Source organism: Alligator mississippiensis, chromosome 7 (genome assembly GCF_030867095.1).
Source record: "Alligator mississippiensis isolate rAllMis1 chromosome 7, rAllMis1, whole genome shotgun sequence".
Lineage (NCBI taxonomy): Eukaryota > Metazoa > Chordata > Crocodylia > Alligatoridae > Alligator > Alligator mississippiensis.
This window is the reverse complement of record NC_081830.1, coordinates 19207372-19233083: the sequence shown is the minus strand read 5'-3', so window position 1 is coordinate 19233083 and position 25712 is coordinate 19207372. Positions and strand designations below refer to the sequence as shown.

General features: G+C 48.1%; 1 long non-coding RNA gene across 6 annotated transcripts in view; it reads right to left on the bottom strand.

Moving 5' to 3' along the window:
• Nucleotides 1-25712, bottom strand: part of LOC102557835 (uncharacterized) — a 159692-nt gene that overhangs the window by 95002 nt on the left and 38978 nt on the right. For 4 of the 6 annotated variants that reach the window (XR_009463380.1, XR_009463379.1, XR_009463381.1 and 1 more), the window contains exon 4: nt 6629-6703. The exons of the other annotated variants lie outside the window; for them this stretch is intronic. This is a non-coding gene — a long non-coding RNA (uncharacterized LOC102557835). The remainder of the gene's footprint in view (nt 1-6628; nt 6704-25712) is intronic. 6 annotated transcript variants of the gene reach the window in all.

Here is a 25712-nt window from a genome sequence, read left to right as displayed (position 1 = left end):
ATTACAGTACGCTATTGATTTCCTGACAGCGTCGCGATGTAACTATTTTACAGAATCAAGCTAATTTCATACGCCGAGGTTTTCACGATGCTTGGCAAGCTGATGAACGTGGCTGACGTGGTAAGTAATCATGTCTTCTAGCAGAGCTAAGATACCTCCCCACACCCTCTCTCTCCCCAGCCAGGGATCCAAGAAGCCTAGATTTAATTGCACAGCTTCTGGCAGCTGGGAAAAGGAAGCCCCAACTGCACGTGGGTAGCCAGCACAGGAACATGAGATGGGCAGATGACAAAGGTTAAAAGACAGTAGTAGGCTGATACTATATCCAGCCTGCTTTCACCTAGACGGCGCATGCGCTGCAAAATAGCTAGGGACTGAATTTCAAAAGCATGCCAGCTTAGTGGGGTTATATTGCATATCCCACAACAGCTGAATGGGTGGGTTAACCTAAAGCACAAACAGGCAGTCCTAGCACAGAATAAATGTCCACACGCAGGGTTAGCATGCAACAGCTATTTTATCTGGGCCTTTTCCCAACTGTGCTTCCGGCTCCTGGGACTGCTCTGAGCATAGACGGCACAGACCTTGACTCCCAGATCTCCAGTTCAAGCAGCTCACCCAGCCAACTGACAGGAAAGCATTGCTTCCAGTCTGGATCTGAAGTCTATCGGTGGCTGGGGCTCCAGTAGGGAAGTGAAAGCAAAAACACTCTCCAGTCTACAATGACTGAGTTTCAAGAGACTTTGGCAACCACTTGACAGCCCCCCTTTATTCTGGCCAAGTGACCGAAAAAAGACCTCATGCCCATGACATCTAAGCAACGTTTAAGCTCTGGCTTCGCAAGGCAGATCCAAAATCACAACAGGCCAGATGTCATGGTGATGGGAATGGGATTGATTCCAGAGTCAGGCAGGCCTTCCTTAACATAGGGTTTGCCTCTTCCCACGGGCAATATAGTGACAGTTGCCGAGTGCCCCTGGCAGCAGTAGAGACACAGTATTATTTCAGCAACCTGCTGGTATCTGCTCCCTTGGCAAGCACGGTATCCGATACAACCTGACTGGAGGAATATCTTTGTTCTTCGGGGAGATCAGGAGTAACTGCAGTGGGCCTAGAAACCTTAAATAAACTGCAGTTCAAAGCAGATGAGATAACAGACTGTGCACCCTGGCACATGTTGAGCAATTAAAATTGATGCTAAGGTCCCTATTCAACAGAGCTCTTCTGACCCACTTGCAGGAGAAAAACATCTTGCAGTTGGCTCACCATGTGCTTCTGTATTCCCCGAGTAGCACTTAACACTTCCACACTTGATCCCCACGCTCCCCCCCGCTCTGCCTGTCTGTGCTCCCACACCCGACAGCTCATTGCTCAGCCTCCAGGCTGAAAAGAGGAACAGACTAAAGAGCCTGCACCCAGGACTTGAAAGGTCCTTCTACTTCTGGGGTCCTTCAATAGGCTTCATTTTCCTTCCCCTTGCATGACTCCAAAAAGCAGGGAAAGAGAGGTAAGGGTAACGATTCTGTGAATGCAGCAGCAGGACTATGACCATCTTCAAGGACTTAGGGGTCATATCACAAACCAAGAGAAGGCAGCTAAGATTATTGCTGGTTTCACTCTCCATTTTCTCCTCCCACCAAGAGCTCTCCCTCTTCCCCACATGTTCTCCCAGGCCGCGATGCCTCATTTTCTCATGCGCTGGCTTCCCCACAGGGGAGACTGAAATTTTCCATGTGCTGACACAGCAAGTAAAGCATGGGCAGCTGCCCTGCGAAGACAACACCAAGGCACCTCACTTCTGACCTCTCCGGGCCACACCTGGGGAGGCACAAGAAGGGACTTTCTGGTCTTTCTGCTCAGACAAGTGCAAGAGCAATCCACAGGATTGGGTCCTAGCCCACCACCACGGGGCCACGGCACGGCTGTCCACTGAACACACGCCTGTTCTTTAAATGCAGCCTGCAGAGAACATTTGGAAATCACACGTCCTAAGTGTTGTAATATTCCCACTTTGCTTCTCCGGCATTCCCCGCCCACCTCTAAAACTCCAGCTCCAGAAATATATTGCGCCTATTAAAGCAGCCCTTGGAGTTGCTGCTGCATTTTCCCTAGTTGCTCATGTAAGTTCGGTATCATTTTTCCCTCTCCCCGTTGTTTGTCCCCTGCTGGCATATTTATGGGAGGGCGCGATGGATTCCAGCCATGGTGAGTAAATGGGTGGATGTATTATTAGCCCCAGAAGCAGGTTTTCCCTGGAGGGCCACATCTCCTCGCTAGCCCAGGGCTGTGGACGGGTTCTCCAGGCACTTCTGTCCCCTGGGGCCTCCTAAGGATCTCTCTCTTTATATGGCAACCAGCAGCTCTTTGATGAAAAGGTACCACTTCGCGGTTAAAGCCTTGTCAATGGAAGAAAATTCATTGCCGCATTGCCCTGTGGAATGCTTAACCCCCATTTTGCCCTAGAGGGACTTGGGGTGACCCAGGAGAGCCAAAAAATCTCCAAGGGAAGAAGCAAACAGGACAAGCCCTTTTTATGGTCTCCATCCTTCCCTGGCATCTTACTCTTCTTGGCAGACATTGCCCAAGTACCAAGAGTTGCCTATAGCCTATTCCAGCAGCTCCCAATCTGTGGTATGGGTAGCACCAGCGGTACGCAGACAACCTCTGTCAGTGGTACGCGTTAACAGATTTATTATAATTACTTTATATGACAAAAATTTGCGGGTGGTGCTTAAGGTTGGATCATTTTAAATTGGTGGTGCGCAATCCGTCAGCTGGCCTGTTCAATGGGTTGAAGCAGTCCTTAATTCTCCTGCAACTGTGAATTACAGAAACTTCTCCCCCAGCCCCTCAACATGCTCACTCACAACTCCCTGGGAGGGCTGGTGGGGGGTCTCTTTGCAGCACGGCAATTCTGCTTCACACCCCTACTTCCGTTCAAGGCCTCTGCTGTGCATGCAAGGTCTGCACATTCATAGCTTTGCCCCATCCCCAATCCTGTTCAAGAGGGATCCCAGCAGTGTTGGACCTCTGTCCTGGCTCCAGCTCTGTTTACTGCATTACAGCGGATGCTCTATCCTGGATCCCAGCTGCCCAAGCAAACAATTGTTCAAATCAAAGCACCTCCACCGCAATCAGCAAGAAGAGGCCTGCGGTAATAGACCAACCCTGATACAATTATATATTGATTGGTAGCATTACGGCGGGTCCTGATTGCTTCTTATTGATACAAATCTGCTGGGCTGCCTGTTCAGATCAAGTCGAGCAAGAACAAGCGGAGAAAGCAGTTCATTAGAGATATGTTAGGAGAACTCAGGGGCCGACTCCTGGGCAGCTAGCAAGCAAACAGGACTGCTTGCTTCCTGCCAGCATGGGTCCAGGTGCTCCTCTCTGTGCCCTGCTCGGTGCCCCTATTTACCAGCCACATGCAGGCAGCTTTCGGATCCTCTAGTCAGAAAGCTCGTTAAGGCTACGGCTAAGTTAGTCTGGTGTGTTGTCTAAATTCTGAGCCCAGAGGGAACTTCTTGGTGACAGCAGACCAATATTTCAGCCTCCTACTTCTGGAAACTGCTTCCGAGTAAAATCCCGGCCTTAGCTGATAGCTGAAGTGAACCCAGGATTTTTATCTTCTAGTTTTTTAGAAGTTAAAAAAGAAAAAAAAAAATCAACCTAAGGCAGAGACCCGGCATGGGAAGGTCCAAGCCAAATGATTAAAGTTTGGTGAACTCATAAGCAATGCAACACCAGGCCCTAAACTGGGAAAGAACAAGCATCCTTGAAAATATGTCATACTGCCACACACACCTAGGATATACCTTGTGTTCTCAATTGCTTGCATGTGCTTCTTAAAGCGCTGGACCACAGCATCCAAAGCTTCTGGGAAAGAGGAAGGCAGAGAGAGCCGTTTTCCCACCCTAACCCTGTCTCCCTCATTCCTCATACGTGCTCATGGTTCGTATGCAGCCCAAGCACATGTGCGCCAAGGTGATAAAAAGACTTTCCAAATGCTGCAATTCATCACTTTGGCCCTGGCTGTGGCTTCCTTTAGTTATTTAGAAAGGCTGCATAGAGATGTGGATCTTCAGGGAACGAGTGGCATGAGAACCAGGACGCTGAGGAGGACAGGAGTTTAGGGATGGGGCAAAAAGTGTGAGCTAGGTGTGCCTGTCCTTTCTCAGCTTACGGGGAAAAGAAATGCACCTGGCATAAATGGTTCAAGGAAAGCTAAGGAGCTAACGTCATTCACATCAAAAACAAAAGGAACAGACGTGGACCGAAGGGCTGAGATTTGAATCGCAAGAGAAAAAACACACCAAACCCCATTATTTCTCAGCTGGGATCTGCTGTTCCTTGCATGGGATCTTCGCGTCACATGGATACTGCTGGATGCTTCCTCGGGGGATCTTCAACTGCTCTGCAAACATGTCACAGTATCCCTGGGAGGGAGGTACCTACTGAAACGTCCCACGATAAAGCTGGTTGGGGAAAGAAGTTTTCTCTCTCCACGGGAACAAAGCGGGCAGAGAGAAGCATTCTGAGCATTTGTTAAAACAAAATCAAGTAACTTAACCGTAGAGGAGTTTTTCGATACGTCTGAACATGGTCAATGGAAACGATCTCTCCCATCCCTCAAATCTTTCCATCTGGCCCAAAGACTTTTTGTTCCGGTCATTCGAAAAAACTTTTAGCAAACAATTTTTTCTTCACCCTGGGTGACAACTGGGGCAACTGAGGCCTAACAAGAGGCAACTTCTGCAAGAGGTCAGAGCTCCTGAGTGAAGCGGCCACATTAATGGGAATTAAATCTGAGTCTCAAGCTATCATTTTCTTCTTTCTCAAGAGGAGCTGCTGGACACAGGGCAGTTTCAGGTGTTTGCCACTTCACAGCAGCAGGTGAACATGAACCGAGTGCCTCTACGCACCTCACCCAGGTTGGCATGCTAGCCGTGGCTAAGTCATCCTTCCTCTACCCCATTCTAGCCTGCCTTAACTGCTAAGCAATGCCATTTCTTCAATGAACAGAATAATGAAGCTCTAGGCCTGGATGTTCAGAGGAGGGTAAAGTAGCTAGAGCCACCCATCTCTTACTGAACTTAGGCATTTCACTCCTTTCAACTCATTTGGAAATGCAGCTCTGGGTTTCACTGTAAAAACAATTCTCATCACGGTGTCTGGGGCTTAGAGAGAAGGGCGGAAATGCAGTGCATTGAAACAAGCCTTCCAGGGGATTTGTTTTTCCTCTAAGTGTTTATCCCATGGTAGCTAAATGTCTCTCTCAAAGAGCCTCCTGCAGACGCCTCAAAAAATTCTGTCAAAAAGGCTTTTGCTGCCAGCAAACCTCGCGCTGTTCTGTGTCGTGTCATCGCTGGGAGCTGCACAGTTATTTCCTCTCTTTCTTTGTTGCAATTTGGCTGCCAAATGGTTTTCAAATACACATCATTAATTCTCCAACGTGGTACAAGTGGGCTTGGATCTTGCAGAAGAGAGCGAGTGCAAGAGTGTGAAAGAAAAAGGCAGAATTCAGCAGGCATCCGAACGGGGCTGCCGCACACAAAGGAGGGGAAAGGGATCAAAAAACAAAGACTATTTGATGCTTCTTAGCAAGGCAGCATGATGCAGCATTTAGGGCACTGGCCTGGGTATCAGAAACTTGGAGACTGACCAGCTCTGTAGCCTTCAGTACTGCACTCTATGCATCCCTTCCCTTTCCTGGGGTGTTCAGACTGTGAGCTCTGTGGGGAAGGACTGCTTCGTACCAGACATTTGTACCTAGCACATGGGAGGCCTGGTCCTCCGTGCTCCATAAAGGACCAGGCACTGTTCTGCTTATTAGATGCCTAAGTGAACTTAGGCACCCTAAGTGTGATCCTATTCTACCCTGCTCAAGACCCTGACGAGCCATTACTGCCCTGCTGCGGCTTGTGACTTAGTCTTAAGGCTAGGATAACGGCACTGGCACACAACAGAAGTAGATGCATTAGTTTTTCAGGGACCTAGGCAAGATGGCACATCAGCACCTAACAGGTGCAATAGAATCTGGCTCTTGGGGCGCATCTACACATGCATTAAGGCATTTTTACTAATGCACATTAAATTTAGTGCCTCCAATGCAAGGTACTAAACAAATGCACGTTAGGCTGCCTTAACACGCAGTAACAAACGTGCAGGGATTTTAAGTGATGCTAAATGCACTGCACGGTAGCCTATTTAACTACGCATTAGCGTCATCATACAGGTTTTTACGGGACACTTTAATGCGCAGTAAAACAGGCTACTGCGCATTAAGGTGCATGTGTAGATACGCCTTAAGTGTCCACCCTGGGAGCTAGTGCCGAGTCAATTCACACCCTTGTGTGAAAGTCTCTGTGCAGCTAAGCCCAAGACAATACAAATAATAGTGTCGCACATTCCTTTTTAACAGAAACAAGGTCATAGTGAGAAGCAGCCATTAGACTAATTAGCACATGTGAAAAGAAGTTGGGGAAAACAGCAAAGGCAGTAATTGAAGCCAAATAATGAATATTTAACTCTCATAAGTAAAGTTTAATTAAGTTATCCTATGGCTGAGGCTTTTTGCAATATTGCTGTGGCTTTCAAGCACATTAAGATGAGCCAAAAATAAACCTACCAGAGGCACAGGGTATGCGCTCCACCCCACAGTTCCCCTCTCCAAGGAATTGTTTCAGCTGCATCGCTGTTTAGCCTGTAGGTTTCATTAACAATAAAATGGAATTAATTTTAGAGAAAGAATCCCCCTGTCACCCCCCCTTCCCCAATAATACCAAACCATTTGTTTTCATTATAATTAATAGGGAATAGGTCACAACTAATCTATGCCAAACCAAACTCCTCTCACTGCTTCCTCACCTTTCCCATCCACCTATTGGGTACTGTGAACTACTATGGCCCCAAACCTGCAAACTCCTTTGCCCATGCTTAGTTTAACAGCTAAGAATATAATCCTCTTGGTTCAACTTGGTGTGCATACACCCATGCTTTAGGATTTGGAGCAGAGCCCCAAATTTGTAGGCTTTTTAGGTACCAAAACTGTCCTTCATGCTACCTGTTGGACTTAACCTTTAGGGCAGTGGGGCCCTGAGCCCTCAATGAGGCTTTTTGAAGCTACAGAAGCACAGACGCTAATACTAATAACATGACAGTGCAAAGGCATTAACAATCTACATGTAACATCACCTGTTTGCGAAATTAAGCCAGGAGCAAAATCTTCTTATAATATTCTTTAAGGCTCCCGCTCTTCCACCAAAACGAAAATGCTCTATCACTTGCATTTTCCTCCATGAGCACCCTCCCGTGTTCACAAATACAGATGGCTCCTGACCCCAAACTGTTGCACATAACATTTGGCAGGGTAGGGGTCCTTTGGAAGCTGTAAGGTGTTGTAAGCTGCTGAGCCCTTTTTCTTCCCAGCTAAGAAGTTGCATGAAAAGCAAGAAGTACCTTGATATTTTCCACATGTTACTTTACATCAGTGCAACCTGAAAAAGCAGTGTGAAGGTACTTGTCCCCATCTAATGCCTGTTCCACCTAAGAGATAAGAGCTTCTAATTGTTTCAAGTAAAGGAGGAACTCCTTCGGTTTAAGAGGCAGCGATTCAAGCTTTTAGGGGTGAATATCTAATGTTTCAGCCTGCTGATGGCCCAAGCAGGGGTCATTAAAAAACAGCTACCAAAAAGATGCCAAAGAGATGTTAGAGGTTAGGAATAAAATGAATCATAAAATCATAGTGAAGTGAGGCTGGAAGGGATCTCCAGTGGTCATCTAGTCCAGTCCCCTGCCTGAGGCAGCATCCCTATCCAAGCCATCCTATTAGGGCTGACTCCCTAATCTAAACTCTGCATAAGGCTACAATCAACAAGAGGACAGAAGGAAATGGGGCCTAGTCAATGGGTTATGGAGGGCAGGAGAGGTAGGGCTAGACCTAGACCAGAAAATTAATGGAAGTGGAAGTCTGAATGACAACATTCCCATTAAGGTGAAGTCCAGTCTACAAGAAGTAGGAGACTCCATGGCACACCATATGATATGACTCCTGATCTATTTGGTGAGCCTGGTATGTGATATATTAAAATAAACAGCAGCTCTAGGGAGAACGTATCTGGAACCACAGCATAAACACTGACCCGGGGTTTCACTCCGCCTGAATAAAAAAAAAAAAAAAAAAAAAAAAAAAAAACACACGGTCAACGAGATCGGAAGAAATGGGGACCCGGCAATGGGTGTGCAATTCGCAAGTAGATGCCTAACCCCTTCTGCAGGCCCTGCGGCTTGATTTAACTTCTCGTGCAATCAGCTATTAGCAGAAATTGATAGCAATTGTTGCCATCAAAATGAGTTTAATTGAAAATTAATGTGGCTTTTCCCTCTTTGAAGCAAATGCACGACAAATTGCTTTAACTTTCCAGTTTAATCTAACCCTCCAATTTATTCCACATTAAGACATTTCCCAGCTTTGTTTATTTGTGGCTGTCAGGCTCTAAGAGCTCGTCTGCTCCTGGTAGATGTTGGAAATATTTCTCCCCTATGATCCTATGCTCAAGTCTGATGGGGCAGGGTCTAGTGAGGACCCCAGGTTGGACAAAATCTCCCAGATCTCCCTCCTTTTTCTGCAGAAGCACTTGTCTGTCTTGCCTTGAAGCGCCTAGCAGAGATTTTTTTTCAGAGAGTTTTTATGTGAGAGGCCACCTGTGAAGTAGGGAAATTTTACCACCAGGGACTGAAGAGAAATTAAATGACTGGCCTGAGGTTACAGAGGAAATATATGGCAAAGCCAGGGAGCAGACTAAGCTCTCTTAGGACCCAGGCTTAGTGCCTTAACCACAAGATACCTTTTCCTGTTCTTTCATTGCACACCAACCCATCCAGCTTGGCAGCAACCTACCTGTCCCCCTTCACCCGATTGCTCCCATCTCCTCACAGGTATCCCTTAGCAGTGCACAGATGGCACCTTGTGCTCTCAAAAGGGACCCAGTAAACATTGCAGCAGCAAGGTGCATTGCCCCGAGAGCTCATTAGATACTGGCAGGCAGCAGATAAACAGCAACTGCTGCCTAAGATGGATGGAGGGCCCTATACAGTCAGAAATTCAGTAGGTGAAGAGAAGCAGTCCAGGGCTGGCTTGTGTTGTACATAGGATGGTTATACCAGCGCCTCGTTAGCAGGGCTTCCTAGGTATCTCTGGGGGACTAGACACTGGGGCTAGGGACAGACATTACACATAAACCGGTTTAAGTGATAAGAACCTGGTTTAAACCTGTAATAGAACAGATTTTCAGTTCACATGCACCAGTCTGAAAATGTCTGAAACCAGTTTAAGATAAACCTGATTGCATATGGTATTGGACTTAGTGGATTTGGCTCAAACCAGTGTATGCAATGGCTGTCCCAGACCCCTTGCTGGTTTAAATTAAATCAGACTCCCCCAGCCTCCCATCCCTCCCCTCTGCTCCCTGGCTGCAGCTCTGGCAGAGACTTGAAGGCACAGCAACATCTGCCTGGTTTCCTCCTGCTTCCCCCCTCCCCACCCCACTCCCTGCTAAGCAGGAATCCCCCATCCCCTCTGCCTTACAGACACCTCAGCATTAGCTAGCAGACCACATGCTGGCTACATCAGTGCTGTGGCAGACAGCAGTGTCTGCTTAGGGCTTTTTGGAGCTAATCAAAGCTCAGCTGGTAAATTCCTTCGATGTTTAAGAGTCTGAACTAGTGAGAGAGGCTGTTTGTTTTCTGATGGGTGATAAATGCTCTGTTATCAAGGAAGGGGGAGAACCCCTCCCTAATAATGCCAGAACCTGGCCACGCCCTCATCAGCTCAGCCCTGTGGAAGGGAAGGGAGGGCTGCTCTAGCACCCCCTGGCTTCTAGCCTGAGCTACTGCAGGCATGTGCCTGCATTTCTGGGATGTCTGTGCAGTTACAAAGTGAGTCAGCCTAGCCAGGTTAGACTAACCAGCAAAGATGGAATCACTTCAGGCTCAGGCTTTTTGAATGTCTGTCCCAAGCCCAACTGTTGACTGCTCTTTAACTATAGGCAAATTCATTAGCATGTTCCTAGGTTTGCCCTTTAGATTTCTTTTGGCTATGTGCTAACTTCCCCTCCAATGAGGCTTGGAATATACCCGACTATCGACCTTCATGTCACTGTCAACCGCAAAGACTTGCGTCTAAATCCTCTTCATGAGCTTCTAATGCACCATTAGCACATGGCAGAGAACATGCAGTTCATGCACTCTGCTCTTGAAAGAGCAAGGGCAGGCAGGAGGAAAAGCAGGCACAGACATTAACTGTGATCTCAGCACCCATCCCCTGCCCAAACCTTGGCAAGAAAGAAGACCAACCACAGTTGCCTCGGTAATGCCAGGGCTCAGAGCTTCTTTCCAGATCTGCATCTGCTCATCCACTCTAAACAAAAATCACTTATCTTAAATGGCAATCAGTCCCCGATGGCCTCTTTCCGAGGCGCCTGGTACGACAATGAGTGATTTGTAACAACATCCAATCAGGTGCACCTAACCTTCCTGTAATTGCCTGTCCTTTTCAGGGCTCTTAAAAGCTTTTGCAGTGGAAGAGAACAGAGGCTCCTTGTCAGAAATAGGCTATTATACAGATGAAAAGAGCCTTCTTTCCACCCTCCTTCACATTTTTTTTTTTTTTTTTAATCTCCACTCCCCTTTTGCACGTTTTTCTCTCTTGCTCACTCAGGCTGTAATGGGAGAGGGAGACGTGAGAAAGGGCAACAGTTGGAAATGAAGTTTGCATTAGGCATGCATTAGGCATACCCACAAAGAGCTCCTGGAAGGGATGGAAGTACCCCAGGAAAGCTGTGTTTTGCACTGATGCAGTAAATTCATCCTCTCTCTCATCCCATACCAGGTCTGCCAGTATAACTATATGCAGCAAAACCACAGCTACGTCACTGGGGATCTCACCTTTCCACATCCCTCATACTTAGAGCTGTGCTAGTAGAAGTTCATAGCGTAGGCCAAGCTTAGCTGAATCATCACAGGGAAGAGTGGCCCTCTGTGGTACCCATGTCACTTCCATCCCTTTGTGTGTCCTAAACTTGTAGCCCTGCCCCATTCATGGGCTTTCCTAAAGCTTAAAGGCCCTTGTTACGCCGTGGAAGTTGAAACCTTATCCCTGGCAGCACAGCCAGCAGTGCAAGTTTGTCTGCCAAGAACCTTTTAAACTCCTGAGCCTCTTAAGGACAGATTTGCAAAGGCAGTTAGACATGTAACTTTTCAAGGCACATTTATAAGCCTCACTAGGTGCCTAAATGCCTCTGACAATCTAGCCTCTTTATCAAGAGAGAAGCCCCAGCTGTATCACAGCACAAGCCATCCTCTTTTCCATCCCCTTGCCTGTAACAGTCTCCCACTACCACAGTGAAGGAGGATGCTGTGCAAAGCACCAAACTGCTCTCTGAGCTTTCAACAAAGCCTTTGAGCAGCTCTGCAAGTACTATACCATCTGGAATACAGCACGTGAGTGTGCGTATGCATGTGCGTGTGTCTATGCCTGCATGGGAGGGGCAGCATCCCCCTGCATCGCAGCAGATTTCAGCAACCAAGCAGCCAAAAAACTCTGGTCTCCTCTGGGAGCCTGATTTGTAAGAGCTTCCCTCCCCAGCAGCTTGGGATGGGACAAATTGAAACCACTTCAAAACAAACCCATGGAAAGCATTTCAAACAGCTCTCTGCCTGTCTCTGAGATCAAACCACCAGCCCCAGGTCGCTCTGTGGACTCCTACCATTTCATTAGCGATTCACCAGCAACGAATTCATCTCTCGACGACATCCGGTCACTTTGACATGCACAAAAGTTGATCCCAGTCTTGCTCATGCTGGTTTTGATCGAGTGCAGCTCCACTGGCTTAGCTGGGCTTTGTTCTGAACCCCCACAAATACTGCAGAGAAATGGACCCAGGAACTCTTCCAGTTGCTATGACAGCTCTAAGACCCTTCCTGGACCACTGCATCCTTCAGAGAACTAGCATCCTATCACCGCTGGATACACACAGACCCAGGAAACTGGCTTACGAAGGGAAAGGAAAGCCTCTTTGAAGCTGCAGCATTTTCTTCTACTGGCCTTGTGGGACATAAGACACAATGCAGCACACCTGCTGAAGCACGCTGTGGGCACAGCTACATGAGATGTTTACTGCAGAGTTGCCCAATTAGATCCAGAGTAAGCATCTTGGTGTCTACACATGCAACCCTATTAGGCTACAGGAAACTAATAAACTCTGCAGCAGGTTAGTACTTGTAGCAACGCACATGTAGACGCCAACCCGGCTGGCTGGGGCATGAGGCTGATTCAGTGCAGGGACCGTCTGCTGGCTAGTCCTGCGCTGCAGCACCCTCATGCCCCAGCCAGCCTCTTTGCAGCACACTGAGCTGGGTCAGAGCAGCCCCAGGCTCCCTGCCAGCCAGGGCTGCTCCGACCAACTCAATATGCTGCAGTCCTGGATGCATGTTCAAATGCGGCGCCCAAGAGCAATAGACTCTGGCACGACATGGTTTGTATTCATTGCATGTCCAGATGTACCCTGCCAGTCACAGCAGCGAAGGCCTCCATCCATATGTTACTGCACCCAGCTTTGCTTACGTTGTGAACTCTCATCAGAGCCCAAGATGCAGGAAAGACTGAATACTCATTAACTAGTCCTCTCCTCTACTCCCCCCTGCATCTCAGAGGAGCAACAGGCCATGCAGTAGATGCAATCACAGGCCTCCCAGGACCCTGTCAGTTCTGTGACCATTAATGTCAGGCGAACAGTGGCTCACCACAGCTCCTCCAGAAAGTGCTCCTTGCTTGCACCAGAAGTCTTCTCATACATCAACTCTGGACTTTGAGACAGCCGCTTCCACTGTCTGGATTACTCCACTCAGGTATCCAAGTACCAACTGGCAGGGACCACAGAAAACAGACATTTCTTATTACTAGCATTATGGTATTGCCTAGATACTCCAGCAATATCAGTGACTAATCATGAGGAACACAAGGCATGGTCCTGCCTAGGAGGAACTAACTTACCAACTGAATAGACATAAAGCAATTTGCTTCAAGTTGAACGGTATAGCTAGGGCTAGCACCCAAGTACCCCAATTCCCAGCTGAGTGCGCAAGCAAGTCTATCCAGTTTCTTCATCTAGACCATGTCAGAAAACCACATTTCCAATTTCCAGGAAATTCTGACTATTTTTCTCCATTTAGCATCAAAAGAAAAAGTCTTTTGGGGTGGCTCATTAGTTTGCAGGCTCAGCCCCTTTCTAATACAAGGTGCTGGGGGAATGACTTGAAAGGACGGATATGATCATTGGGGTAATATCCAAACTTTAGACTATAACATACATTTATTGAATAGACTATAGCGCAGGATAGTATAAGAGATTCATGTTAACTTATATTAATATAAAACTCAAAATGAAATGAGTGGGCAAGAAAGCCACAAAGAAATATATCTGTATTAACCAAACAAAATGTTGCAATATTAACAGGAGGAGGGAGCTCAAACAGTTTGCCTCAACTTTTTCGCCTTTGAAAAAAATCTCATCAAAACTGACACGTTCCTAGGAAATATTATCAACAAAAAACCACCTTGCCGAAAATGCCTTGAACAGCTCTTGTCTCCTCTCCAGGAACTCCCCGAGTCGCTTGTGGCATCTTCTGCTGTTCTAGCTAATTTGGAGTAGGTCTGACCCACTCTGGCAATGCCCAGCTTCTTCTGATGTTTGTATTAAGCACAATAAGGCATGAATTTACTTTTGAATCACTGCTTTGGCTGCTTGCAAGGAGCTGTCAGGGTCAGAGGAGGGGAGCGGTTCTATTTTTTTTCCCCAGAAACAGCCCATTACCACATAAGCTCTAAGTGCAGAGGCCAGCACTGCAGAAAAAGCAGATAAGCATCTCCTCATTTACTCAGGCTCCCACCCTCTTCTCTTTCAAGCTGGATTCTTAATGTAAGGAGGTGACTCTGCCTTACAGCAGGGATAAAAAACTCCACGGGCATTGTGAGGACGGCTGCCCAGTTCCTTCCGGTGTGCAGATCAAGTGACAGAGGCGACTAGGACTGGGAGTGAGACTGACCCTACACACAAAGGGATGCTCTTAAGACAAACGGCACAGGTGAAAATTCTGTCTCCACTGGGAGTTTTATCGTCGGTTTGAATAAGACCAGGATTTCCCCCCATTCACCTAAAAGCAAATCCTCTCCTGTGCTATTTGCAGCACCTTGTATTATAAAGGGGCTGAGCCTGCGAGCTAATGAGCCACCCCAATTTCTACTGAAGTCAAGCATCCAAAGCCTTGCCTGCTCTAGGATGCTAAACAGAGCTGAACGTGACTGGTTCAGTGCACAAGCTGCAGGGACCGCAAGAAGCAGACTATGAAACCTGTGAAACCTGTGCCCTCCCTCCCTTCTCTCTCTGCAAGGAGGGCTGGGAAACTCAGGTGAGTCAAGGTACTGCTCTATGCTAGGGGCATTTCTCCTGGCAAATTGGAAAACTGCTTCATGGTCACCACAGCCATGCAGAAAGGCTTGAAGGGAACAATTCAGCTGCAGGGCAGATATGCACCCTGCGAAGCACCTGTGCATGAGGACAAAGGCAAGACTGGACACAAGGCCAGTTTCCCTAAGACAGCCTGAGCTGAATCCCATTATTGCCAATTGGTGCCATTTGTTTGCATCGTCAGCTTAGATGGTGCAAACAGAGGGCGCGTGCAGAAGTTTACGGGACCCAATTTATGAGCATGCGGCTTACTTAAAGCCATGTGGTCACAGATTGGGTCCCCTACTTATGCAGATGTTCAGCAGTGCTAGGAGCCATGCCAGGAACCTGTCTAAGTAAATTAAGGTGGGGAGAGGGGCAAGTGGGCTCAGGGAGCAGGACTAGAGGATCCTGGGGTTGTTGGCAGTTCCAGGAGGCTCCACAGTAAGGGTTGTCTGTCGGGGGGGGGGGGGGGGGGGGGGGGGGGACGCGAAGGGTTGCGGCCTTAAAAATAGCCTGGTCAGGGTTAGGGTGGGGTAGGAAAAATGCAGCCCCAGAGCTGGGACAAGTGGCTGGGCTTTCCCAGCCTGGGAGCTTTGCTTTGAACATTTACAGACATTTGGTAGATTGGGTTTACAAGTTCCTGATCTAACTTGGTTCACCTCCTCATGTGAACAAAGTTAGATTGGGCTGGCCATTTTTGGCCTGATCCAACCTCCCCAAACACCTGTACAGATTGGCACTCAGACTGACCTAACCCTAGCTAAGTCAATCTAAGCGTAACATCTGCAAGTACCTGGAGTGACCTCCCGTGCTACTGGATTTGCAGGGCCATAAGCACAAAAGCACCCCCTTCAACCTGCAAAGAAAATCTAAATACACACACTGAAAGCCTATTTTCATTGAAGAGCATTTTCCAACTGTGCCAGGCTCTGTAGCTTTCAATCAAGCACAGCCCCTCTTAGATGCCGGCGGGAATTTTGCCTGTGTAAGCGGTGAGTGCGTGCAGCAGTAACTGGCCCATTAGGTTTTGTCAAACACTTCTTACAAAATCTATATTCCAGGCCTAAAATGACTTGACAATGCCCCTTTCCTTACTGTACTCTCCCCCAGCACAGTTGGTACTGAATAGACGTTGCCTCTAATCCAGGGAAGGGATTTCTCTCTCTCTAATTGTCTCCAGTTTGCCCGTTATTGCTTTCAGAGCTCGCGTTCCATATTTAACAGCTCTACGAGGTCGGGCTGGGAAAGCGGGTCTGCTCAGGAAGTACATTTGGCAGGAGCTGTGTAGCAGGTTTGCAGGTGAGAGAAGAAACCCCCAGGGAACAGGCTGTGCATATCTTCCAAGCCAGAAAAACTGGAGGGTGAGAACATAAGCTGATGTAAAACAGCACTGCTCCACTGCCTTGGGTGGGGGAGGCCATTGCACGCCCCGAGCTTTTGCATGGCTTTTCGATGTTCCTTGCTGCAAGAGAAGAACAAAATAAACCCATGGGGGCTTTTACAGCATGCAAGTAGCAGCAGGTGCTGAGGTGTGACCGCATCCACTTCCACAACACGTCGCTGTTACTCTGAGCTTCGTTCCACTAGGATGCCGGGTGCTTCATTGGCCTCCCAGTTCAATCCTGCCTTGTGGAGCCCAAATGCTGCGTTCAGCATGGCACAGGCTCTCTTCCACGCCCAGTCTGCAAAGCTAGGAGTCTATCCCAAAGGGCTTTAATACAGGATACAACAGCTCACGCTTTTAAGGCCTGGGGGTCCATGGTTTACTTTATGATATGCATTCCCCCCCCCACCCCCCCCCATTTCCCTGGCTTTTTCTTTCCCCCCATGTGTTCACCTATTTCCCCATTATGTCTGCACTTTGTCCCAGGAAAAAGAGATGGGAAATTAAATGAACAAAGAACTCATTCTGCATTAAAATCAACATTTTTCCTTAAAAAGGGACAGGAGAAAAAAGCTGCCCAAAAACATTTATTTGTCTTGTTTTCCAACCCGCTCTTCCTGCTTCAGTGCAAAATGTGCTGCATCCAACTTGCCCTCCAACCACCAGCCTGCTTCCCTCCTCTCGAAAGAAACGTTAGAGCAGAACAACACTCTTTGCTCTCTCCTGTTCAGCTGGGTTGTTCACCACTTGCACCACTGAGGTGCTGAGGCCGTTTCTCACTATCCAACCTGTTTATCACCTGAACCCCTACAGCCCTTTTCTTTGATCTTTTCCCCTGCCTTTTATTCTTCTGAAGCTCCGGCTATTTTCTGTCCCCCTACGCTCTTTGCCCCACAATGTCCAAAGCACAATTTGAACAGCTTCTGCCGGCAAGGACTGTGAGCAATTGTGCAGGCAGGGTGACATTTAAGTGCACAGTCCTGGAATAAACAGCACGGATTTGTTTGGGCTGCAATGCTACATTTAACTGGCCAAGCATCCCCCAGATTGCAGAATATTTCTGTCTTGGGAGATAGGCTTTTTGAATGTCTGTACCTAGCCTTGGTGTTTTGCATTTGCCTGAGACTGAATTGGTCTAAGTTGCCTGGTTTTTCTGTAAGAGGCATAGTTTAGATTGATAGCAAACAGAAGACACATTTGTCCTTTGGTGGAGGGGACAAGTCTCAGACTGAGTTCCCCCATTTTTAAACCAGTCTACACATGCCAAACTTCTGCTCCATTACAGGTATAGACAGGTTTGGTATGTCAAATTTCTGTTCTTTTACAGGTGTAGACCAATTTCTGATCGCTTATGCTGCGAAAAGTGTATCATGTCTGTGCCTGGCCCAGGAGATGGGATCCATAAGTGCAGACCCCTTGCTTGGAAGTAGCAGAGCCTTAAGTCAGCCACTCATACACCCTTCCTGCCATGCCCCGTTGCTGCTCTGAAAGCCCCTAATCATTTCATGTATGTTCAAGGCTTCTGGTTACAGGACAAAATCATCTCTCTTCAACTGCCTCTGCAGAGATCGATACAGGGTCGAGGAGACGGGAAGTTGCTCCATCCAAATGCTGGGGCCAAGTGTGGCAAGGAGTTTAGTGTCTCCCATGGCAAAGAGCTGGGCTTTTCTGAGGTCTGTAGGTAAGGGTGAGATGAGACCTACCTCCACAAGCCCCTGATTAGCCTGGGGTGACCTGAGCTATCTGACTTGGCTTCAACCAAATAGTCGCAGCAAAATAGACGAACGGTGAAAGCCAAACAACGGAATAATCCAGTTACAACTTCCTAGCCACAGCGGGGACCGAAATCGGAGCCTCCCGCTCCTGAAATCACTGACCCACACATGAGCTGAAGCAAAACCTCCTCCACCATGGGCTGGATTGCTGGACGTGCTAGGAAGGTGGGGAGGAGCACTTACGTGTGGCTCTCATTTCCTGCCAATTTGTATTGGCCTCTCCCCCTTTTGCAGTCCTCCTTCCCCACTCCCTGAGCTCCAGCAGAGCCGCACAGGCACCAAATGCAGCGGGAAGGAGGGGGTGGTCAGAGGGCAAGCAGCAAGAAGTCCAGTCTCAAATGCATCTCATTGCTTCTAGTTTCCTACCCCCACCCTCCCTTTCCATTCCTATTCCCCTGGCCCTGACCTCCCTGGTCAACTTCTGTAGGAGTTCAGCATATTTTCAGTGTGAAATAAATGTTATTTTCTCGCGTGCCTAAGCCCAATTCATCTTCCTGTCAGGGAGAATCATAGAGAGAGCATGAACAGCAGAAGGCCGCTTATTGCTTACATATGGCAAAGGGGATAACGTTCCTCCTCGCACACTCGCAGCCCCACACAAATCCTGGCTCCCTTGTTTAATCAAGTTGGAACACAGATTATATGAGGTTGAAAAAGAGTTACCTTGTTCTCCTCACCAGTCCCTTTTGTTCCATCCAGAGCTATAAAACCCGGTGCGATTTTTATCTTTTCATAAACTTTTATTGAATCTGATGTTGCGAGGGCCACAGAGAACCATCCAATTAAACTTCTCCGTAATCCCACTCTTAACTCCGCCGCGCCGATGGGAGATTAAGAACTAATAAAGATGACAAATGAGGGGAGATAAACCGGAGCCGGAAAGGAGGATGGAGGGCAGCAGGGCACAGAAAAGGGGCTTTAATAGTGTAAGCCATAACCCCAGTAACTCAGTAGAAATATGGCTTTCATATACTGCCAGGCGACAGGAGCCTCGTAAAGCTGATATTAAATACTGCAATGCCTCTCTCTGCAACTGTGCAGGTCCTGGGGAGACTCTCCAGAGACCTCAGTATACATGGCAGGAAGGCAACAGCCGACTGCTTTCGTGATACTGAAGCTTGGAAGAGAGCTGGTCAGGATTTGAAACGGAGACGCTCGGTAGCTTTGGAGAGAGGACAGCGACACAGGAATGAAAGCCTTAAGGCGGAAGTCCAGGCTCTGCCCAGTGGTGAGTAACTTGGGATGGATGCATTGCTCTAGGACATACGTCACCCTGGCACTGCCTCCACCCCACAGCTCAGGCTTGGCAAGGCAAAGCAGCACCCAACTGCAAAACCGAGAAAGTCTCAGAGGAGCAGCCAGCATCCTCCATTCAGTTCCGCTTGGGCTCTTCATCCTCCCTGTCGGAGACCCCTGCAGCCCTAGCACATGGCAGCAAGCAGAGGCATGAGGCAGAATTTGCCCACCGGCAGATGTGCTGCCGAAAGGCCCGTGCAGCGCTGCCACCCTGCTCGCATGGGGGCTGTCACCCTGACTCCCACCCCCGGGACCTCCTCGGCTACAAGAACAAGCTGCTACAACTCGAGATGAAACTCTCACAGTGGAGGGGATGGAAACGTAGCAGAAGAGGACTCACAAGGACTCGTGCCCGATGGGCCCGCAGAGAGAGAGACCCATGACACTCGCTCTCCAACAGATTCCACCTACAGCAATTCCCAGCATTGCCAGCGCTGGGCTGACCTGCCGGCCCCAAAAGGGCAGGTGACAATGTGGAAGACAAGCTGTTTTATCCAAACCTGAATTCTCCCTCTTTTTTTTTTTTTAAAGAAAACCAATGCCATTTGTTGCACAGTGAAACCTTGGGGGGGATAGTGAAAATAAGCCAAAAATGTTCCTGGGGAAATTGAACCATTTAAAAAAAAAAATCTCTATTAATAAAAAAAGAAAAGAAGGGTATTTTTCACTGGGCTCCATTCCTTGCCAGCTCACTCATCCCTTGGAGACAGAGATCCAGACCAAAGGCACAGAGACAAAGGTCTGGCTGTTGGAAATGTGACTCTGCATGCAAATGTCGCGGGTCAGACCGATCTGGAATCTCTCAGCCATGCAGACGGCACTTTCTCAATTCCCGCGGTGTCCGCAGAACGGGCTTTTTGAGGGACGTCTCTGTTCGGGGATGGTTTCCTATCAGGCGCACACACAAAGGCTCACTCCCAGCCATTTTCCAAGGCTTTGTTGGAGATGTGGCTGCAGACAATGCACAGAGCCTGCTGCAAGCCCAGGGAGCACGGGGAAGAAAGCCTAGGAGTGGGGAAGGGGGCAGGATGTGCTGAAAACAAGGCCCAGAGACAGGCTTCAGGAGGTCACTCTCTCTCCACGGAAACAAAAATACAGAACATTTTCCAGCTGTAACCAATTTTTAAGACATTTTTCATGTTCCAAGTCAAATCAAGTCCAAATCCATGAGTCAGTCCAGAGCCATAAGTGGCCCTACAACCAGCAAACATCCTCCACCCCCACCAGGGGCTTCAGATATTTCCATCGCCTTTTGGCAGGCATCCTACGTACAGGCCCAAGCTCAGAGGCTTGGGGTTCAGTAACAAAATCATAAGGAAAGCAGGGAGGAAGAGGCATGGGGGCGGACAACGTAGCAGCCTGCAAGGCCAGAGATGTCTCGTGGTAGAGATTTGTGGCTGAGGGCAAGCGCTGTCCCAGAGCCTGCACCAGCGCTGGCCCACAGGAAGCCTGGGGGTGCTGGGAGAGACGCTGCTGGGACCCAGAGGCTTCTGGGCCCTGCTCAGCAATACCGGCACTTGGCCAAAGGCAGATATACGTATTGCTGCCGACTTGATCTTAGCTGCAACCCAGCAGAGATTTGATAGTCAGGTCAACCTGACCATGACCCGCCCTTGGCAAAAGGAAAAGAAGAAGTCTGGAAATGCTCTGGTTAAATAACCAAAGTCAACACAAGAACCGGGCCAATGAAAGTAAGAAATATGGCTTGGGAGAAGAGGGGAAAATGATCAATAGCAAAACTAACCCCTACCTAAGAATAAAAAGGTACCAGCAGCTGGAAAATTCCAGTTACAGATAATCCTATATGGCAAACAGAAATAGGCTTATTTATATGCATTGTTGGGGAGAGCTTATGCTACAGTATTAATGATTATGCGGCAACGATAAAGTACATAAGGACAAGAATGGGAAGCCCTCCTTGCAGCATGCCTGACGAGATCCTACCACCGATCCAAGATCCTGTCTCAACATCCGACATGGGAACCAGGAGCCCTGGACAAGACGTCACGGCCTGATTGACCAGTGAAGTTGTGTCCGGAACGTTACGGGGTGGGGAGCAGCATCTGCTTTTACTAGCTACAAACCTAAACATTTTCAACTGCTAATATGGCTTCAGTTCTAATTAGAGTTGTACCTATTAGGGTGCAATAAGCTTACTTTTAGTCTAGGCCAACTGCGTCTTAGTGTCCTTGGCTGGTTTAACACCCATTATAGCATCCCAGGGATGCAACAACACGAATGGGAGAGCTTGGTCCTGCGCCTCAGCTGCAGCCTCGACTCTCACTTCTCTCTCATCAAGCCAAGCCAAGCCAAGCAAAAAAGTCTATTCCGTGTAAGGCAATATTGTATTATTGCCAAACACAGAGCACACAGGTGCAAGGGTCCACATTGCAAACAACAATCCAGCTGCCCGTGTTGTGCCCTTCTAGTGCCACACATGTTTAACATTAATTTCGTGGCACTTTTAATTAACACGGAAGTGCCACAGAACCATGGCAGGGACACCAGAGCCCGCATTACTCCAGGATCCCAGTCAAAGAGCTGCAATTAGCTGCCTGCCTCCTGACACCACCACCTCACACCCATAACTGTCCTCTAATAGAGATCTGTATTGATACGTGTAATTAAAACTTCCCCCGGGCCACGCTTCACCACCAAACCTCTGACATGCCAGCACATTTCTGACCGCACGCTCTCTGGCACGGGGATTCACACGCATGTAAGGTATGATGCGGGTTGCAAGAGTGAGGGTCAAGTGTCAGACACACAAAATCGCTTCTTTTCAGGGGCAAAGTGAGGAACAGTAGGAGAAACTCACCTTCCAGTTATCCCAGTGCCATCCAAACACGGGACGCACTTTAAGAAGAAATCTTGCACAAAGGCAGTCAAAGCCTGGTAAGTCTTTCCATAGCTCTTTTAAATAACCCACCCAGAGTTTTCTTTTGCCTGAGCTTGAAAGGGGAAAAAAAAAAAAGCATGGAAAATGGAAAATTCCTCAGGACAAAGCCCAGCACACAAAAGGAGAACAAGTCAATAACTAAACTTAATTGAGTAAGCAATGCAGAGGGAAGAGCCAATGTCCTCGGGCCCGCACATCCTTTTTGACGTCCCTTTGTGAAGGTCACGGTGAAGAACGGCATGCACAAACATCGCTTCCTATTTCTGGAAGATGCATCACAGCCAAGGAAAAGCACTGGCTGACTTGGAAGAGCAGAAAATGAAATGGGGCACCCACAGACATATCTCCCTATATACATATACAGAACTATTTTAAACTGGTACTTTATGGTCCTTCCCAGGCAGAATTAAATAGGATTTAGATTTAGATTCAAATGCCACCCCATCAGTGACTCACATCATTTTCTCCATGAACCTTGCATGATAACTGTGGTTGTTTAATATTAGCGCAGTGGGATGATAGCTGAGGAACGTCGATTCCATCTGTCCCCTGTAGGCCTGGGAAAGAGAGAAAGCAGCTATTTGGTAAAAGTCCCTATCTCTGCAGTTTCAGGACTACATTACTATGATCAGGGCGCCACTGCACTTAAGCATACATAGCCCAAAGAGCTGACAATTACAACACACAAGACAAGGGAAGGAGAGAAGAGTGTTATTTCCAACCCTGACACTTCACATACTTTTGATACAGACTGATCTGCACCCAAAATGAAATCCCCGTAGAAGTGGCCTCAGTCCAGACCGAAAAAAATCTCAAACCCTTGTCCATTTTTTCAGCAGCTGGAAGTTTTTGGTACCTCCATTTTTCATGCCCTTCTATTCTTATCCCAGACTTGAAGGGTGGCAGGGTGATGCTGTTCTGGATCTGGACTGGGGGTTTCCAGTGAAACAACCCCAATTTCCCCAACAGTACTTGCTCCAGAAATCCTCTGTGGGAAGGAGGGGAGTCTGATCCCTCCATGAAGCCATGGGAACAGGTTGTTAGAAGAGCAAATGTCTGACTATTGCAGCCACAGTTTGCCTCCCAGCTGTTTGGGCAGTCCACACATCAGTGTGTATAACAGATAACCAGAGAGAGATGCACACCTTTCACCAGGACGGATGAAACGTTTTCCATCAAAAGTGCCGTTTCGTGCTAAATGGCTTTCTGAAAATACCAATCTGAAAATCCCAGCCCAAAAAAAAGTGTGATTTTCCACCTCAAGCCATATGTATGAAATGAAAAGAAATATCAAATCAAATTTTTTCCCCATTTTGTTCACAAAGGAATTTCCTATTTTATTAGTTATATTGTTATGCAAAGACTAAAAGCACTGATCTAAGCAGATGCAGGCTTTGGAGTCGTTTGAAATCTGGATTCAGCCTTTTGCAAGCCAGTCTCTTTTCTCCAGGCGTTCTGGGTCGCTCCCTCGCTGGCTTCAATCCCTTCTCTGTGGACCTTTGCTGGGTGAATCTCTTACAGGTGACTCCCCTGTAATGCAACAGCGCAGACAGCCAGATCTGCTCACAATAACTGTACAGGCAGGCTGAATTTTGAGCAGATGTCTCCAAACGTCAGACTAAAAGCAAGCATTTGAGGGGAGCATTTGCATAGCTCCTCACGAGGCTGCCAAGTGCAAAAGGCGACAGGCAGCTTTTTCATCAAAGTGGGTATAGACGTCAGGTCCAAATCCCATCAGGCCGGCTCCATGTCAGCAGCAGAGAAAGCATGAGCGCACATGCTGGGCAGGCTGGCATGTCTGCCATGCTGCCTGTGTGCTCCCCTAGTGGGAAATCTCGCTGTAAGCTTACTAGAGCCCTGGCTGCAAAGGGGACACAGGGCAAGACAGAAGGGGATGGAGGCCATAACACCAACTCTCTGCTTGACCATGTCAAAAATCACAAGGAAAAGGCATCTTCCCAGTACAGAATTCATGCCTGCACAAAAAGAAAGCCCTGTCCTTCCTTCCAGGGCCCACCAGAGCCCAGGTCTTTCATTGAAAAGTATCCCTGCTTCCTTTTCGAGCCGTTCCTGTATCATTCTCTCCATCCCACCCCCATCTCCCTCCTGTAACCCGCACACCTCATGTGAGCTCCATGGCTTGGCTGCAAAAAAAGCTCAGGGCACTGCTCATCTCTAGGGTGGCATACACATCCTTTGCAAATTCAATGCAGGGCTCTCCAGATCACCTCCTTCATTAAGCACCCCATGCTTAAGCCAGCTTCGCCAAAAGGGTTTGCAAAACCTAGCCCTTGCTCGAGTCGAGAAAGATCAGGTGCGGCATCAGAGCAGGCAAGGCCAAGGGATGAAGGGAAAACAGGGGTGCAAAGAGGAGGAAACAATTTCTTCAAGGTTACCCAAGAAATCAGTGGCAGAGCTAGAAGCAGAGCACAGTATGTCGGGACCAAGGTCAGTGCCCTGCACAATAATCACCCGTGAGCACTAGGCTAGGGCTCAGTTCTTGCAGCTCTTTACTTTAGAGATGGATATCCTAGGAGAGACTGCTCTCCAGAGCTTTACATGCCTTTCCTTCGTGTCTCAGAACAGTATAATTGGGCTTGGTTGGGAGCTGATGTGTTTAATTCATTCACCACTGACTCATGCATCCCACTCCCCAACGCATGCTGAATAGCACTCCGACGCAATCGAGCTGTTCTGACACACGACGTAAATAGCAATTCATTGTCCTTTAAACGTACTCATGCGAAAGGCTCAGGCCCAGGTTTGCAGCCCAGTATCCGCAGCAGAGCTTTGTTCCGGGGAAGGCTCAGCCAACACGTATGCATTAAGTGTCATGGATTTTATTTATTCCACGTGCAGCAGCACCTTGAATGAGTCCTTCCTTCAAAAATAGCTTCCTTTCCATAACTCATCAAGAGTAGGCAGGTCCCTGCCCTGCCACACGTAGGGCTTGGAACAAACGAAGGAACAAACTGATGGGATGAAAACAATGGGCCCAGATTGCAACAAGGGAAACGGAGGGCGGATGTTAGGAAGGATTGTGTGGTCAAACACCGGCACAGATCACTTTGAGCACAGATTACGTAGAGACGACTGGAATTTCTGTTACGGGAGGTTTTTAAGTGCAGGTTAGGTAAATATTCATCTGGGATGGCTTTGTCAGGGAGTTGGACTAGATGACATCCTCAGATCCCTTCCCAGCACTACTTTCTATATCATTTCCCAGCAGCTGAGGTGCAGGAGGCCGAGCCATTTTCCCCCCTTTAGCCCTTTTGTAAAGAAATGCAATCCATTGGCACTACATTTTGTCTTGGCTGATCCACAGAGAACACCGATGCCACGGGTTGGGAAATATAGGGGCTTTCCACTGAAAATACAGCAGGAGCTTTCCACTAAAAAACCCACGTACAAGTTATCACAGTGTTTTTCAAACTGAAACATCTGACCTTTCCGTCTAAAACTGGGTGCTCCCTACCCCCCCACTTCTTTTCATCTGAATACTTCTTTTGAGCAGTCAACAAGGATCTTCCCATTGACTTTCACGAGAGGTGAATGGTGCACTGGCAGAGCTTGATCTGGGGTATTTAAATGGACTGGAATGAGGGCTGGTCCCCAGCAAACCCCTGCACGTGAATAAATGTGAGGGCATAGGCAGACAAGGTTCTTTGGGTAAATCTGATATCTTTTATGAAACCAACTCAAATAGCTGGAAACATTCTTCTTTGCAAGCTTTCAGGTACAAATACCCTTCTTGGGGTAGAGGAAGCATCTGCAGATGGTCTGCGCTCTTCCTGGAGGACGTAGGGAAGCAGCCAGAGGCATACTCTGTCACCAGGGGACCCCAAAGAAAC